General features: G+C 45.3%; 1 protein-coding gene across 8 annotated transcripts in view; it reads left to right on the forward strand.

The window, feature by feature from the left end:
- Positions 1-15,385, forward strand: part of EIF4G3 (eukaryotic translation initiation factor 4 gamma 3) — a 165,054-nt gene that overhangs the window by 46,286 nt on the left and 103,383 nt on the right. For 6 of the 8 annotated variants that reach the window (XM_062013190.1, XM_062013184.1, XM_062013187.1 and 3 more), the window contains exons 2-3: positions 1,201-1,276; positions 8,880-9,023. The gene's annotated coding sequence lies outside the window, so the exon portion shown is untranslated. The remainder of the gene's footprint in view (positions 1-1,200; positions 1,277-8,879; positions 9,024-15,385) is intronic. The other 2 variants (XM_062013186.1, XM_062013192.1) reach the window with 1 other exon arrangement.

A 15,385-nucleotide genomic window follows, 5' to 3' on the forward strand; every position in this document is an offset into this window, starting at 1 on the left:
TCTTGAAAGACTCAAACTAACCTTCTAGGTTCCAAGTTGAAATTAGGAGCAGGGTTTTTTTTCTCTCATTTGAACAAAACCCTGGAAGTCTTTTCATGATTTCTTGTTTTAAAGTAAAACACACACGAGGTCTGTATTGCTGGCTTGTGTGCAAGAAATGTTATCAACCAGGCTGCTCTCATTTCCCAAGAGGCTTTGACATAGGAAATGTAAACAGAAAAAAGGTGAAATCTGAATATGGCTTTTAGTGGAAAGCTGTTCAGTGAGTTAAGTGTGGCTTTGGTGTGACAGTGGGTGTCAGGTATTGTGCAGACATAGACTGGACCTAAGGCAGGAGACTTTTATCCCTTAAATTCCTGCACCCTGTTTCATTCTGCAAGGAAAAGCAGATTCATAGAGTCATTGTGTGGTGGGGGTTGGAAGGGACCTTGAGAGATCATCTAGTCCAACCCCCTGTTCAAGCAGGTTCCCCTGGCTCAGGGGGCACAGGAACGTGTCCAAGTGGGGTTGGAAACCTCCCGAGAAGGAGCCTCCACACCCTCCCTGGGCAGCCTGGGCCAGGGCTCAGTTCAGATTTCAGCTGATTTGTTTGTTGCATAAAGTCTTTTTCCCCCTTTTTCCCCTCCCACAATACCTTTCCAATCTAAAAAAGCTATTGTGATTTGGCTTTAAATGACCTTGCAGCACATCATCCAGACTTAAAATCTCTCTGGCAGCCTTTTTTCCAAGAGCTTTTGCTGGGTGGCTCAGGAAAAGACTTACTGGTGGAAGAGAGGCAAACAGGGAAACAATTACAACTCAGTTCCTGTGTGGTTAGCAAAACAGGCACTGCCTTTGTCACAAAATGCCCTGCTGACCAGCAGGGTTTGTCTCACTGAATGTGAAGGGCTCATGGCTTTGGATTTTTTCCCCCCTCCTCAAGAGAACAGAGGTTTTGTGGATTGTTTGGCCTTTTGTTTGCTTTCGGCTTCCCTTGCTGCATTTCTCGGTGACATCTGCCTTTTGAAGCCACACTTGCTCCTCTTTTGGCAAGCCCTGAAGGGTCATCACGTGTGCCTGTGAGTGCCTCAGAGATGTTTGTGTGCATGCTCGGGCGCAGAAGGGGACTGTTTTCGCTGACAGACAACACGTTGGCTGTGTGTATCACTCATCACGCCACCTTTCCTTCCAAGGTGCTTTCCTTAACTTGCTGTGTTGCAGAATCCCCCGAGGTCCTGTTCAGCAGCCCCTCGAGGATCGGATCTTCACTCCCACCGTCTCCGCTGTGTACAGCACTGTGAGTATCTGGTCGGTGCCGCTGCGGTCGTGTCGCTTTGGAAATGGAACGTGTTTTCCATGCAGAAGGAAATGGTACAGGGGTTTTATTTCAGAATCAATACAAGAAAAAAGAAACCCCAAACACATTTAAAAACCATGACATTTTAAAAATGCAGCTGGGTTTTTTTTCTTCCTGAAGCTAGTGGTGCTCCATGAGAGCCTTTTGTGTTGCACGTGAGTAGGAAAGCTTGGGGACTTTTAAGTCATAGAATCACAGCATGGTGGGGGTTGGAAGGGACCTTTAGAGCTCATCCAGTCCAACACCCCTGCTAAAGCAAGTCCCACCTAGATTAGGTCACACAGGAACGTGTCCAGATGGGTCTTGAAGTCCTCCAAGGAAGGAGCCTCCACACCCTCCCTGGGCAGCCTGGGCCAGGGATCCCTCACCTCACAGTGAAAGAGTTTCTCCTTATCTTTAAATGGAACTGTTTGTGTTCCAGCTTCATCCCATCACCCCTTGTCCTGTCACTAGATACAACAGAAAAAAGTGCTGCCCCAACCTCCTGACACCCACCATTGAGATGCTTGTAACTATTAATGAGATCCCCCTGAGCTCAGGCTTTTTTTCTCCAGGCTGAACAGCCCCAGGTCCCACAGCCTTTCCTCATCAGGAAGATGCTCCAGTCCCTTTTTAAAGTGTCTTTAGCTTTATTTAGCAGATAGGGGTGGATTTTCCTAACAGTTTCACCCCAGTGAAAATGTTACTGGCTGTATTTTCATCCTGCTGGTTTAATCACTTTCCTGCCTCTTGCATCTCAAAGACTGATTTGTTGGAGTGTATTTGTAACTGCACGTTTTTAATAGTTCCTTGTTGGAAAAAGAATGAAGGGAGATTTGTCTTTCAACATGAAACATTCCATTACACAGAAGAATGTTTTGATTGTAGATGGACTATTTGGGATAGGTACTTTTGGCTCACTGTCCTGCCTGTGTGTTTGTTTAAAGCTTGATTATCGAGGAAATTCAGCTCAGGAACGTAGCCACGTTTATTTGTGAACACAGAATAGTGTTTTCCTTTTACTCATTTAGTTTTTTTCAAATAGTAATAGCTGGAAGCCCAGTGTTATTTATGAGTTTTGCTAAATCAGCCCTCAGAAAGTAGTATTTTGCTTTTCTGGTGGGATAGTGCAAATATTTTTAATGCCAAAAAAAAAAAGCTTTTAAGCTGCTCTTTTAATTATTTGGAAAACAGGAAGAAAAGCTGTAGATGGGAGAAACTGTGTTTTATTCAGTAACATAATCTGCTTATAGAGAAACATAAGCTGCTGTACAAGGTTTTCTCCTTTCGTCTGCACAAATAACTGGCAGAGGGGTTGTCAGCTCCCTCTCCTGTGTGTGCAGAGTCCGACTCTGCAGCATCTTGGATCTCTTCATTTTCTGAGCTGTAGAGTTTTGTGATCACCTCCTCTATCAGGGGGGCTGCTGTCAAGTGATGCAAAGCTAAGCTTTGCACAGGGCTAAGTACAAAACTGCTGCCCAGTGCCTGTTAGTCCAAGAAAGGCAGAGATTTGAGTGGTAGCTGTAGTAGCAGAAAGACTCAGACTTAACTGTGGATAGTCTGGTGGCCAGCCAGCAGTGGATTTCCAGCCTGGTGAGTCAGAAAGGTTTTGAGGTACAACTCTGATGAGGGTTTCAGGTTTCAAGGTTTGTGGCTTTCACAGACTCAAGCTGCAGTCTGGTTTTTGATATTTTTTGCTAGCTCTGCCCTCAGTATCATCTATGGACATGTGTGTGTGTGTGTATTTCCATATATTATGCAAGCAAAAAAAAAGCAATCCCAAAGGAACATAAAGGTACAAATAGTTGTCATAAATAATTCAGTGTATATTATCCTTTATATACCCCATACAACACTTTAAAAACACTTTAAAATTATCTGAATTCCTTTTTTGGGGAAAAATAAGGCTATTTTTTCCAATTCTTTCCTTCAAAGCCATCATTGAGATGCCTGTGGTAAAATATTACTGTGAAAATTTACATTAATGTGAAATAGGAAAGTAACTGTGAAGAAAGACTTAAAATAGCTTTTCAGTGTGGAAAAATATCACTCCTTGGTAAGTTACAGGAATAGATAGAAGCCAGAGCTGAGAGTATCTCAGTTTTAGGCTTTGGAAAAACACAAGGTTGAAAGAAAATCTCATCTTTTAGGGAAAGGAGTGAAATTTCTCAGCTAGGTTCCTGTTGAGCTTCTATTTGAAGCCCTTGGCAGATTGTGAATGTAGAGTAACTCCTAGAAACCATGAATTGGGGTGGAAGAGGCACATGATAGAAGGTCCTTGACAAATTCATTCATTGTTGGTCTCTGTGGTTTATTACATATGTATAGTTTGTCTAGATGTTACAAAAGCCATGTGGTACAGAGGTATTGCAGAAAGCATCATCTTCAGCACCCAGCAACTTGCTTTTTCACTTTGACATTTGCTCTGTCATCACATCAAGGTTTGTGCAGGGCTGACACGTGGCAGTTTTCAAACACCTGTATTTTAGTGCAGGACACCTGGTTTAGTGAGAGCCTGATACCACAGCATAGTGATGCTGAGCTGCTTCAATATCTCCTTTGTAGGTTATAGTAAGCCATGGCTAAATAAGAGCTGGCAGCATGCCCAGGGGGGCAAGAAGGCCAGGGGCAGCCTGGCTGGGATCAGCAGTGGGGTGGTAGCAGGAGCAGGGCAGGGATTGTCCCCTGTGCTGGGCCCTGGGCAGGCTGCAGCTCCAGGGCTGTGTCAGTGCTGGGCCCCTCACTCACTGCCACAGGGACACTGAGGGGCTGCAGCGTGGCCAGAGCCGGGCACAGAGCTGGGGAAGGGGCTGGAGCACAAGGGGCTGGGGAGGGGCTGAGGGAATGGGGGTGTTGAGCCTGGAGAAGAGGAGGCTGAGGGCAGCCAGCAGCACTCTCTGACACTCCCTGCCAGGAGGCTGCAGGGAGCTGGGGGTCGGGCTCTGCTCCCCAGCCATGAATGACAGGACAAGGGCAAATGGGCTGCAGCTGCCCCAGGGGAGGTTGAGGCTGGAGCTGAGGCAGAACTGTTTCCCTGAGAGGGGTGTGAGCCCCTGTGCCAGGCTGCCCAGGGAGCTGGGGGAGTGCCCAGCCCTGGAGGGATCCCAAAGGCGTGGAGCTGAGGTGCTGAGGACCAGGGGTGAGTGCTGGCTGTGGCAGTGCTGAGGGAATGATGGGAATCCATGAGGGCTTTTCCCACCTCAACAAGAAATTCATGTCATTACTTTTACATCTGCTTGGGAGATCCAAAACCTGTGGAATCTGGAGAGGAGAAGGGAGGAAGCAAGAAATATTCTTTCTGTTGTAAAATGGTTCAAAGAAATGGATTCCAAGAAGCTTTTTGGCTTGGAGTTTGAGGGGAAAATCATTGAGTTGTAACAGAAAGGGAACTGCACCAAAGGTGACGAGTGTCACAAGGCATCACGTGAGCCTGCACGTGGGCTGATTTCTATTGAAAGTGAAAGTAATCTAGATGAATGATCAGAAGCTGATGTGCTCCTCAAATTCAGCATGAGGCATGAGTTAGGAAGCAGATAAGAACATCCAGTTCCAGTACAAATCACCTTTTTTTGGCAGATGACAGTAAAGGTTTGTACCTTGGTAACACGCTGTGAGCTCAAGCACAGAGGCTTGGACTAAAAATGCTTTGGGCTAAACTTCTATAAGCTAAGGAACAACATGGGCTCCTGGATATGAACTGATTAGAAATGAGTGTTAATGAGATATACCAGCTTAGAGAGAAGTGCTTTTAAGTTTTGATACTTGATGCATAACTACATCCAACAGTGGTTTAAGTTTGCTGTATTGATTACAGTCTCACTCTGTCTCTGGAGCAGATACAACCTCGTGTCAGATTGCCTAAGTCAGTGCTAGCTGATGGTAAAGAAGGCAATGAGGAAGTGTTGAAGAACCTCTTTGCCCCAGTTGATGGCTTGACTCCATCATTTGCTTCTTTGACTGTTCATTTGGTGGGTTTTCTGCAATGTTGGTGCCCGTTGGTGGCTCTCCAGTAATTTCACACCCAGCAGAGGTATTGTGCTTTGCCTTTGTGTCCTTTAAAGGGATCTTCCTACAATGAAGAGAATCCTGTAGAAAAGAGATTAGAGAGGATTAGCTGCTCCAGCCACCCTGTGCTTAAAGGAAGGATCTGGGTCAGGAGGCCGACTCATTCCTCTGCCCGGCCACAGTGGAGGCTGCAAAGTGTGCACGAGGGATGCTCACTTCCTCACGTGCTGCCAACGCTGCTTTGAAGCTGTTTGCACCAGGCCAAGCAAGTGAACAGAATACTGGAAGGAAAGAGGTTCTGTCCAAGGCTGAAGCCTTTTCTAGGGAGCTTTATTTAAGGAAAGAGCAGTTTTTAATGATAAACTATCATATCGTGGCCAGGCATTCCCCATAATCAAGAGATTACAGCATGCCCCATCTATTCTGAGCTAACTTGGATGTTTCAGGGGCAGGAATTAGGTACTTGGAGGAGGAAAGAATAACCCAGAACTTGTGAAAGATGCTAAAACAAACAAATTTAAACTCAGAAAGGAGAGAATTCTGGCCTGAGTTTTTATTTGATGCTTCTCTTGTTATTTCCTTCAAAACACAGAATTAAAGGCTGCTGGAAAACTGAACTTACTGGTAGCCTTGTGCTACTCAACTAAAGGAAAAGGGAAGAAGGAAAGTGAAGTCCTAGCAAATCAATATGTAATTTTAAGGATCCATTTTTTAGGAGAATAATTGAATCTCTGGATTGAAAAGGAGGTGTTTGCTTCTTTGGTTATCTCAGATGAAGCTTTATCTTCTGCAGAATCCCATTTAATATACAGCAGATCCAACCTCAGGCACTGTGGGGGCAAGCATCCCAGAACAGAAATGATGAGCTCATAGAATCTCTCCCTGGTTGATTTTAAACAAATTCAGCAAGTTTGTCTGTCTTTATCACCTGTGAACTGAAATGTAAGATACAGATTGGAATGTTTATTTGTAAGTAATCTGTTATAGGAGCCAAGAGGACGGTGTAGAAGTACCTACATTGCTGTGGCTAGCAAGAAAGGCACTCCATGCTATTCCTTGTGCTTGGGAGAGCAACTAGTGTCTGAGTTCTTTTGTAGGCCCATAAGTTAAGCTTGATTAGTGTTAGGAAGTCCTATTAGGTCAATGGCAGACTCTCCTCATCTACTGTCAAGCGTGTTGTTGCCAAGGTATCAAGCTGATATGACTTTATGATCATTCTCTTGCCTTAATTAGGCTTTGAGACAAATTTTAATAGGTCTAGACCTGTGTCCATAAGGTGTTGCACAAGTACCTTGTGGACTGTCTTTCATGCAGCTGCACAGCTTTGCTTTCACTTTGCCTTCCAGATTCCATAACTAACTCAGAAGAGCATTCCTTGCAGTCTTTATTTAACCACCAACCTCGCTTGTTTGCAGGCTGCAGTTTCTGAGGAAGACTGTTGAATGCTCACACTAACCTGGGTTGTTATTGGTGTCCCCATCCTCCTTGTCAAGCAGCATCTGCACGGTGCTGCTGGGGGATCAGAGGGTTTCAGATGGCTCTGGCCATGCAGCTAAGGAGTGTAAAGAGATCCAAGCTGACAGTGTTTGAAACACCACAGCTATTTCAAATTAACCTCTTTTTCTCCACCAGAAATGATGTTCAAGGAGACATCTGGGTGATGACTATGCCATCTCTCTGCCCAGGGGGCTGTTTATAGCCATAATCCCGTGTAGGTTGTGTTGCCTTTGCTTCCTTCTCCCCTCTTTACCTGCAGTTTTTGATCTGCATCATGATCCACAGTCACTTCTAAGCACCAGCTGCTGCGTGAGTGCTGTTACAGGTCTTTCAGGGTTGTCTTAAGAGTCATGGATGAGACTTTGATTTTCTTGGGGACGGGATGTGGAATGTTTCACAGTGCTCTCTCATGCTGCTTTCATTTGGCCAACTTGAGGCTGTGTGCACACACCTGCCAATCTACATCAGCCAAATAAACTAAAAGGATGATTTTTTTTCCCCTGGGGAAGGATCCAGCTGAGGACAAAAGATGAGGTTCTCTGGCTTGACCCACCCTTTTCTCCAGTGAGCACAAGGGTGTTGTAAATCTTCCCATACTGAACAATTCTGGACTGTTTCCGAGCCTCCAGAAATGGCACATTCTCCTTATTGCTGGTGCAGCTGTTTTAGTGGTGTAGGTGATGTAATGACAGGCACTGATACTTGGGAGTGCAGTAAAATGACTTGGAAAAAGCATTTAGTTGTGAACTCTGTGACTTTTGTTCTCTTGGAGCTTGGTGCTAATACTCAGTTAAAGATCAGGAGCCAGGATTTTCCTTCTTGCTTGCTTTTCCAGTGATAGGGAAATAGATATGCACACACCAACCCATGGCAACATCCTCTTCTAAGCATTGCTTGGGTTGTTTCAAGTGCCTAGAGCCAAGTGGTGCTTTTCAGTAAACGAAATACACTTCTGGGGAAAGGTCAGTGAGAAGTGAGTGCTGGACTTCTATGCTGAGCTTTAGAATCGTAGAATCATTATGGTTGGAAAGGACCTTAAAGTGCCATTGAGTTCCAACTCCTGCCCTCACACTGCCCCAGCCACCACTAAACCTTGTCCCTCAGCACCTCATCTGTGTATCTTTTAACTAGCTCCAGGGCTGGGCACTCCCCCAGCTCCCTGGGCAGCCTGGCACAGGGGCTCACACCCCTCTCAGGGAAACAGTTCTGCCTCAGCTCCAGCCTCAACCTCCCCTGGGACAACTTGAGCCCATTTCCTCTTGTCCTATCTGTTACTGGGGAGAAGAGATTGACCCCCACCTCACTACAACTCCCTTTCAAATTGAACAAATTGAACCAAATCTGCAAAGATTGAGTTGTGATGAGTTTTTGGGGGGTGTCCCTCAATGATTCTGTGATTCTTTTCATTGGATTCTCCTCTATTTTTTTCTCACTATAGTCACTATATAAAGTCTATTTAAAACACTTCTGTCCCAGAGCAACTACAGTGGAGCAAGTGTATGTGCCATGAATATGTTTCACCACATTTTGCTTAACGTATTTTGCTCAGTATTTTTTATGGAAGCTGAGCAAAGAGATAAGTGTATGCAAGAACTGCTTTGGAATTTCATCCATTGCTTGTGGCAAACCCTTCAGATGACAGGGTCTTTCTGCAGTCTTTTCCCCCCCTTTTTGGAGGGGAGTATTCCAATCTCCCCCTTCCTTTGTTTTTTGAGTCCCTGGTAATGTGTATTCCTTTGCAAAATCACAAGGTTGTTTGTTATAGCTTATAAAGGAGAGATCAGAAGATCTCAGGCCTGGAGTCAAAGAGATACTGCAAGAGAAAACCTCAGTGGCAAACCTCATACAGTTCCTACATATTTCCACCAGTGACTCCTGCTGTTACTCTTATTTTGATCCTTCCCTGGTTTTCTGACTCATATAAATAGTTAATTAACTTGTACAGCATTTCATTTGGACAAATAGGTATTATTTAATGTATATAGAAAGATGCTGCTAGCTGCTTTCTTTAGAAGTTTACAATATCTCAGATTGGATTACTAATACTGTATTTTACTAACAGTTTATCTCCACACAGGTAACACAAGTAGCAAGACAACCAGGTCCTCCTGCCCCATCCCCTTATACTGCACATGAAATAAATAAGGGACACCCAAATCTTGCTGCAACGCCACCGGGACATGCATCGTCCCCTGGGCTTTCACAGGTAAGACCCAGCACTGGAGCAGAATGTTCCCAGCCTCTCTGGTTTTCCTCCTGATTCTCAGCTTTGCTGCTCAAAAATTGACATAGCTGCTTTGTCTGTGACTTTTTATTCACTTGACTAGTGGATGATGTCTGTACGTGGCTTGAACGTTGCAGTGACTTGGAGGGGACAAGCTTATTAAGCATCACTTTGTTGTTGATTCTGTAACAGAAACTAAAAGCAACTTGAAAAAAAAAAGTAGGATACAGTCATTGGTGAGGAGTGTGCTTCAGTGTTGGACTAGGCTGCTTTGGGGCATTCCAAAGGGCCCAGGCCCACTGCTAGAGATTTGCCATTTCAAATGTTTTGTAGAGGATGCTGCAATTCAGTAATTCCCTGAAATGGGACAGTAACATGACTTCTAGAAATGAGTGCTATTAAAAGAAATGAGACAAAGGACTGATGGCAAAAAAAAGTACAGAAGGAGAGATAAATAGGAGCTGTGATAAGAATGGAGAAAGCATTCAGTAAGATGTGTGGAATAAATTGGTCTTTTTGTAGTCTTTATTAGATGAATATTTTACAGGGTTGGTGTGAGAGTAGAGAAGCTTATCTTAAAGGAAAGGGCAACAGGGACAGGTAATGGCACCCAGAAAGAGAAGAGACATAAAAGAGATAGGATGGGGGAAAGTGGGATATATAAAAGCACTGAGGTTTCAGATAAAGGAAAGCCTTTTGTTTCATTTGCTCTTGTTTAATTTACACTTGTTGGAATAAAGGGGATAAAGCAGGAAGCTGTGAGGGGGTCAGCTATTAAGAAGTGCTGTTTCATTCTGAAGCAGATAGATGTTAAGTGGACAGGCAGGACAACAGGCCAAAGGTGGGCTAAGAGGAGACAAGCTTTTCTAGTCCTCCTGCCAGTCTCTTTAATTTGATGAAATATTAAACTGCAACTGACCTTTTAGTCTAGGAGATGTGTGAAAACAAATAAGGGCATGGAAGGAACACTTCACCTTCATGTTACATGGTCTAGATGAAACTTGGTGGGAAAACTGGGAACTTGTGGTCATGTTTGAAAAGGTGCAAATGCTCATCCTCTGTTGAGTGGGAAATTAGAGGCCTGAAGGATCTATTCAGGGTCATGAGTAGCCTGCAGGCATTAGTTGGTATCAGAGCTCTTTCTTGGACTTGTGCTGTGTGATAGTCAGAAGTAAAGTTTCTGGTTTGAAGACTGAACCTCACATAACAGAGGGAGAACAGAGGCTGGTCTCAGAGCAAACCCTAAAATGTTGTCTGGCTTGTGTCATGTATCACAACATTCATTCCTGGTAAAGCTGGTTGACAGAGGTTTGCTAATCACGTGGCAGATAAGTGGGGAAGAAGGAGAATGTTCTAGGCAGCCTCTTAAAACAAGAAATATTCCAATCAAGGCTTTTTTTTCCCCCCTCTTCTCTTAATATTTTCCTGTTGAGTCAGTGCATATGCAGAGAGCAGGCTCTGTGCCAGATCCCCACTCCAGCCAGCCGGGAAAAGGCTCCTTTCCTGTTCTGCTGCCTCTTATCGTCTTGGAAATGAGCATCAGATTGTGTCACTGCTAGTTTGACCTTGCGTCCTCCATGTCAGCTGAGGATTCTCAAAGGCTCTAGGAAGATGTTTGTCCTCTCACTGTGGGGGTTGGCCCTTGCCTGCTTGGTGAGAGGAAGAAAAAGCAAGACCCAAGGTTATAAGCTAGGTGAAGCATTGGTCATTGCACACTTTAGGGATTATCTCCCTTGTGATGAAAGGCTGAGGGAGCTGGGGCTCTGCAGCTTGGAGAAGAGACTGAGGGGTGAGCTCAGTCATGTTACAAATGCATCAAGGGTGGGTGTGAGGAGGCTGGAGCCAGGCTGTGCTCAGGGATGCCAATGACAGGACAAGGGGCAACGGGCACAAGCTGGAACAGAAGAGGTTCCAAAGCAACACAAGGAAGAATTTCTCCCCTGTTGAGGTGAGGGAGCCCTGGCAGGGGCTGCCCAGATGGGCTGTGGAGGCTCCTTCTCTGGAGACATTCCAGTCCAGCTGGATGAGTCCCTGTGTGCCCTGCTCTAGGTGGTGCTGCTCTGGCAGGGGGGTTGCACTGGATGAGCTTTCCAGGTCCTTTCCAACACTTAAGATTCTGTGATTCTGTGAAGTGAGGTCTGGGCAGCTTTCTCTGAGTGATGTCTACATAGTTGGGATTTAGTAGCAAAGTAGTGGTTTCTGTTCCTTCACAGCACTTGGTGCCCTCTGACCATGTGTCTTTGCTGTTGTGGCATCACATCAGTTGACCCTCTCACTTACAGCTGGAGGTGATGAATCAAAATGGAAATGCCTACACTTGGGACACTTCCACCAGTAAGGCTTGAAAGGAGTTCAAGACTATTGACATAAGCAGTTACAGGATAACCTGTCCCCAGAGAAACCTTACCCTGCTCTTAAATTATTAGAGGTTTGGGTAAATTTCAGTGGTTGGTTATTTTAACTCTAGAATTCTCAATATTCCAATGTCATTTTGACTGCTGTCAGGTGTTGAGTTTCAGTATTATACTCTGGGAAGAAACCCCCCAGCTGAGCCAAGTGTATTACTTTTACATTGCATCCATCATCTGTCTGCTGGGAGGTTCATTGAATGCCCTCTTGGGCTTGTGTGAAGAGGTTTCCTATTTCCAAACTGCTTTCTTTAAGGTAAACAATCAAAATCTTTTAAACCTCTCATCACTTGAAACTTCTTTTCCATGCTGTAATTGGGTTTTTCTGTCTGATTCTTGGACCCTTTCAATCCTGCTGTTTCCCTTTTGAGATAAGGGGACCCAAGCTGACGTGGAATTCTGATGAAGGGTTTATTACTGAGTTCTTCAGCAGCAGTAAAACACTTCAGAAACTGTTCTGTATCTTAACAACCCACACTGTGTTGGTGATAGAACACTGAACAAAGGTTGTTGTGGCTGTTGTACAGTGGTGCCTAATGTGGTGGTGTGTGTTTGTGCATGGTGAGGAGTGTGCGTGTGTGTTCTGGATTTGACAGAGTATTTACAAAGGTAAGGAAGAAATCATTTTAATTAGAATCTGATCGCAGGGTCATTCTCTCCACTTGAGCTGTGGCTTAATGAATACTTGTAAAACTGAGCCTTTCCAAGGTAGGGATTGCTGTTCAGGTGGTAGTGAATGAAAATAGTTGTGTATGGTTTTGGGCTTCAGCTCTAAAACCAGTTTTACCAGTGATAGAAAGTGTGTTACTTGCTTGTGTGGTCACAAATTACTCTGAGTACAAACTGTCAGTCCAGGGCTCAGCAGAGAGGTCAATCCCTTGCTTTTACCCACTAGGCATCTCAGTGTCCCTCCTTTCAGGATTCAGGCTGGCTTACCAGTTTGTTCAAGAGGAGATCTTGCAGAAACCATGCTGCAAAGGAGAACGGAGGGTTAGTAAGTGTTGCAGTTCCACAAGTAGTCCCCTCACTGTTTTGGCTGCTCTAAAGCTGCCTGTTCCAATAAGTCTGGATGATGAGAGATAAGGTAATAGCTTAAAATGCTAGTAAGTGATAAAAGGAACTCCTGTGCACTACACAAGCTGTGGGTACTGGGAGCTGGACCACTTGATAGATCTGCAGAGTTGTGTGTGATGAGATGACAGCATCACATGGAATCATCTGTAAGAGAGATGTTGGGAACCACCGGATCAGGAAATGTATGGGCTGTTCAGTGGGAAAGAAAGTCAGGTGCAAATGTGAGTTGTACCTTTGGCTCTGCCTTTCCTTTAACTTTATTTAAATAACCAGAAACAGATGGTTGTGTGCTGCTGTGGTTTGGTGTCTTTTTCACTTCTTCCTTTTACCTTTTCCATTTGACATAGCCAAAACAAGAGAAAGGCTTGCTGTTCAACTTCCTCCCAAGTCTTTCATAATGACCAGTCTCTGGCACTTTGCTGCCCTTCAGAATTCTGCAGCAAAAAGAGAAGAACTTGGCAGTGATGTGAAACAGTCCCACACCCCCTTCTCTGCAGCGACAGACTGCTTCCCAAATTCCAGGGCCTTGAAATCATCCTGCTGCTCTCAGGAATGTGTTGAACTCTGCTGGTGTTGGGGAATGTGCAGCACATGTTGCCACAGTGATGTTATGGCCAGATGTGGCCCCATGTACATAACATTTCATATTTCTGCTGCTCTTTGTGTGAAAGGGCCCCAAGTACCGACTGGGAGAGGGAGGGGCATGTCTCTTCTGCCTCCTTTCTTGGCTTGCAGACCTCAGAAGTGACTGGTTTGAGACAATTTGCATTCTCAGGCTACAGAAGACGGGAGAAGCCGTTAAAAAAGGAGTAGGGAAGTGTCTCTTTGGACATGGCTATCAGATCAAGTTACCCTGAGATCAGGTAGGGCATGGTGTGCTCACCAATGCAGAGTAACTACTTCCCTGAGCCCTCCCATTCCACAGTGGATTTGAGCTAATTCAATGCCAGTAGTGCAGGCAAAGAGCCTTCCCACAGGCAGTTAATGCAAAGCAGCTGAAATGCTGTAAATCTCCCCCCTGCTCTGACTTTACATTTCAGTAATTTATGGTGCAGCCGTGCCTTAGGATGGGAATAACGAGCAGGGGAAACTCTTCCAAAGCAGCCAGACTGAGGCTGGGAAGGTGGCAGGAGCAAAGTGCTTTGCTCTGTCCAGTGAAGGATCAAAAGAGAAGGAGGAGCCTCCTCCCATAGTAGCATGAGCAGGAGGTGAAGCTTAGAACATCAGGAGGTGACAGTTTCATCCCTCCTCGTGACCTCAGAGCGTTTTGTAAGCATCCCAAGGAACAAGTGCAGTGGGTTCTGGCATGTGAGACAAAGCAACAGAAGAGGGGTATGGTTTGGAAAAGACTCTTGGCTTTCTCTACCTCAGTTTTAAAACTGCAGGCTCTGATGTGCATGCTGAGGGATTGTTTTAGTCCAGGCCCATGGTGTGGAAGCACCGACCGACAGCGCTTGGAACAGATCACCAGGAATTTCCTCTGTAATTGGAGGAAGCTTCAGCTCTCATGAAGAACATGCTGTTCACTGAGCAGATCGGTGCTTTGTGCCCACAGCTATCTCTTAGGCTAAAATGATGGAGTATCCAGTTAGCACAGGACCCTGTGGCATCTATTGAGACCTTACTCTGAAGCTTGGTGTAGTGATTGTGTTTAATAATCCCTTATCTGGGTCTGACAACCTCGAGATACACCCTCAGAAAACAAAAGTGCCAGAGAGCTGAATTCTCAGGATCTTGCTATACAGAGACCTTGACTTTTAGGTGACTGATTTAAATCCAAAACAGATTGTACTAGCTGAAACTTGTTACCATCTGGTTCTTTGCCTTAAGTGAAAAGAGTTTTGTGGTCTCATTCTGGTCCTCAAAAATGTCACCATCGCTAAATTAGTGTTTGTAATAGCAGTGAGACATTCCTTAGTACCTTAAGGTCTGGGAATGTGTGCCAGGAAGCCTGTCTGTGTGCCATCTGTGGCATGTTTATAGGCATTCCCCAAGCCCCTCTTTTATTATCTTGGATCCTTTCTATGGGAGCAGGAATCCTGTTAGAACCATGATGTTTATTCAGTGCTTCTCTCTCATCACTTGGAGCTCAAGTTAGATTTTTAGATTTCCTTTATTAATGGATTAGAATGGAAGGAGAAATGTAATTTAATCATAACCTGGCCCATTTGTGCCCTGGGATGTAGCATGACAGTAGCTGGTTGCATCTCACGTTGGAAGCAGCTGCCTTGTGGGTTTTATTCCCCATGAACTACACTTTACACTCATCTTCCCCCAAATACAGCTCCTGTTATCCAAAGCCACGTGTGCTTTGCTGGGAAGGTGCAACCTGTGGAAAGTCACAGAATCTCAAGGGCTGGGAGGGACCTGCAAAGCTCATCCAGTGCAACCCCCCTGCCAGAGCAGCACCACCTAGAGCAGGGCACGCAGGGACTCATCCAGCTGGGTTGGAATGGCTCCAGAGAAGGAGCCTCCACAGCCCATCTGGGCAGCCCCTGCCAGGGCTCCCTCACCTCAACAGGGAACAAATTCTTCCTTGTGTTGCTTTGGAATCTCTTCTGTTCCAGCTTGTGCCCGTTGCCCCTTGTCCTGGCATTGGCCATCGCTGAGCACAGCCTGGCTCCAGCCTCCTCACACCCACTCTTTATGGATTTGTAGCCATGAGTGAGCTCACCCCTTTGTCTCCTCTTCTCCAAGCTCCAGAGCCCCAGCTCACTCAGTCAGATAATAAACTTCCACAGCCCCAGGAGGGATTCCTTGATTTTACCATCTTGTTTGGACACACAGTGTCTGTCATTTCTGTGTCTGGAGGGCACCTGGGTTGCAGTCATCTGTCTGAGCTTTGCAGGGAACTCTCCACCC

The sequence above is a fragment of the Colius striatus genome, chromosome 21 (genome assembly GCF_028858725.1).
Source record: "Colius striatus isolate bColStr4 chromosome 21, bColStr4.1.hap1, whole genome shotgun sequence".
NCBI lineage: Eukaryota > Metazoa > Chordata > Aves > Coliiformes > Coliidae > Colius > Colius striatus.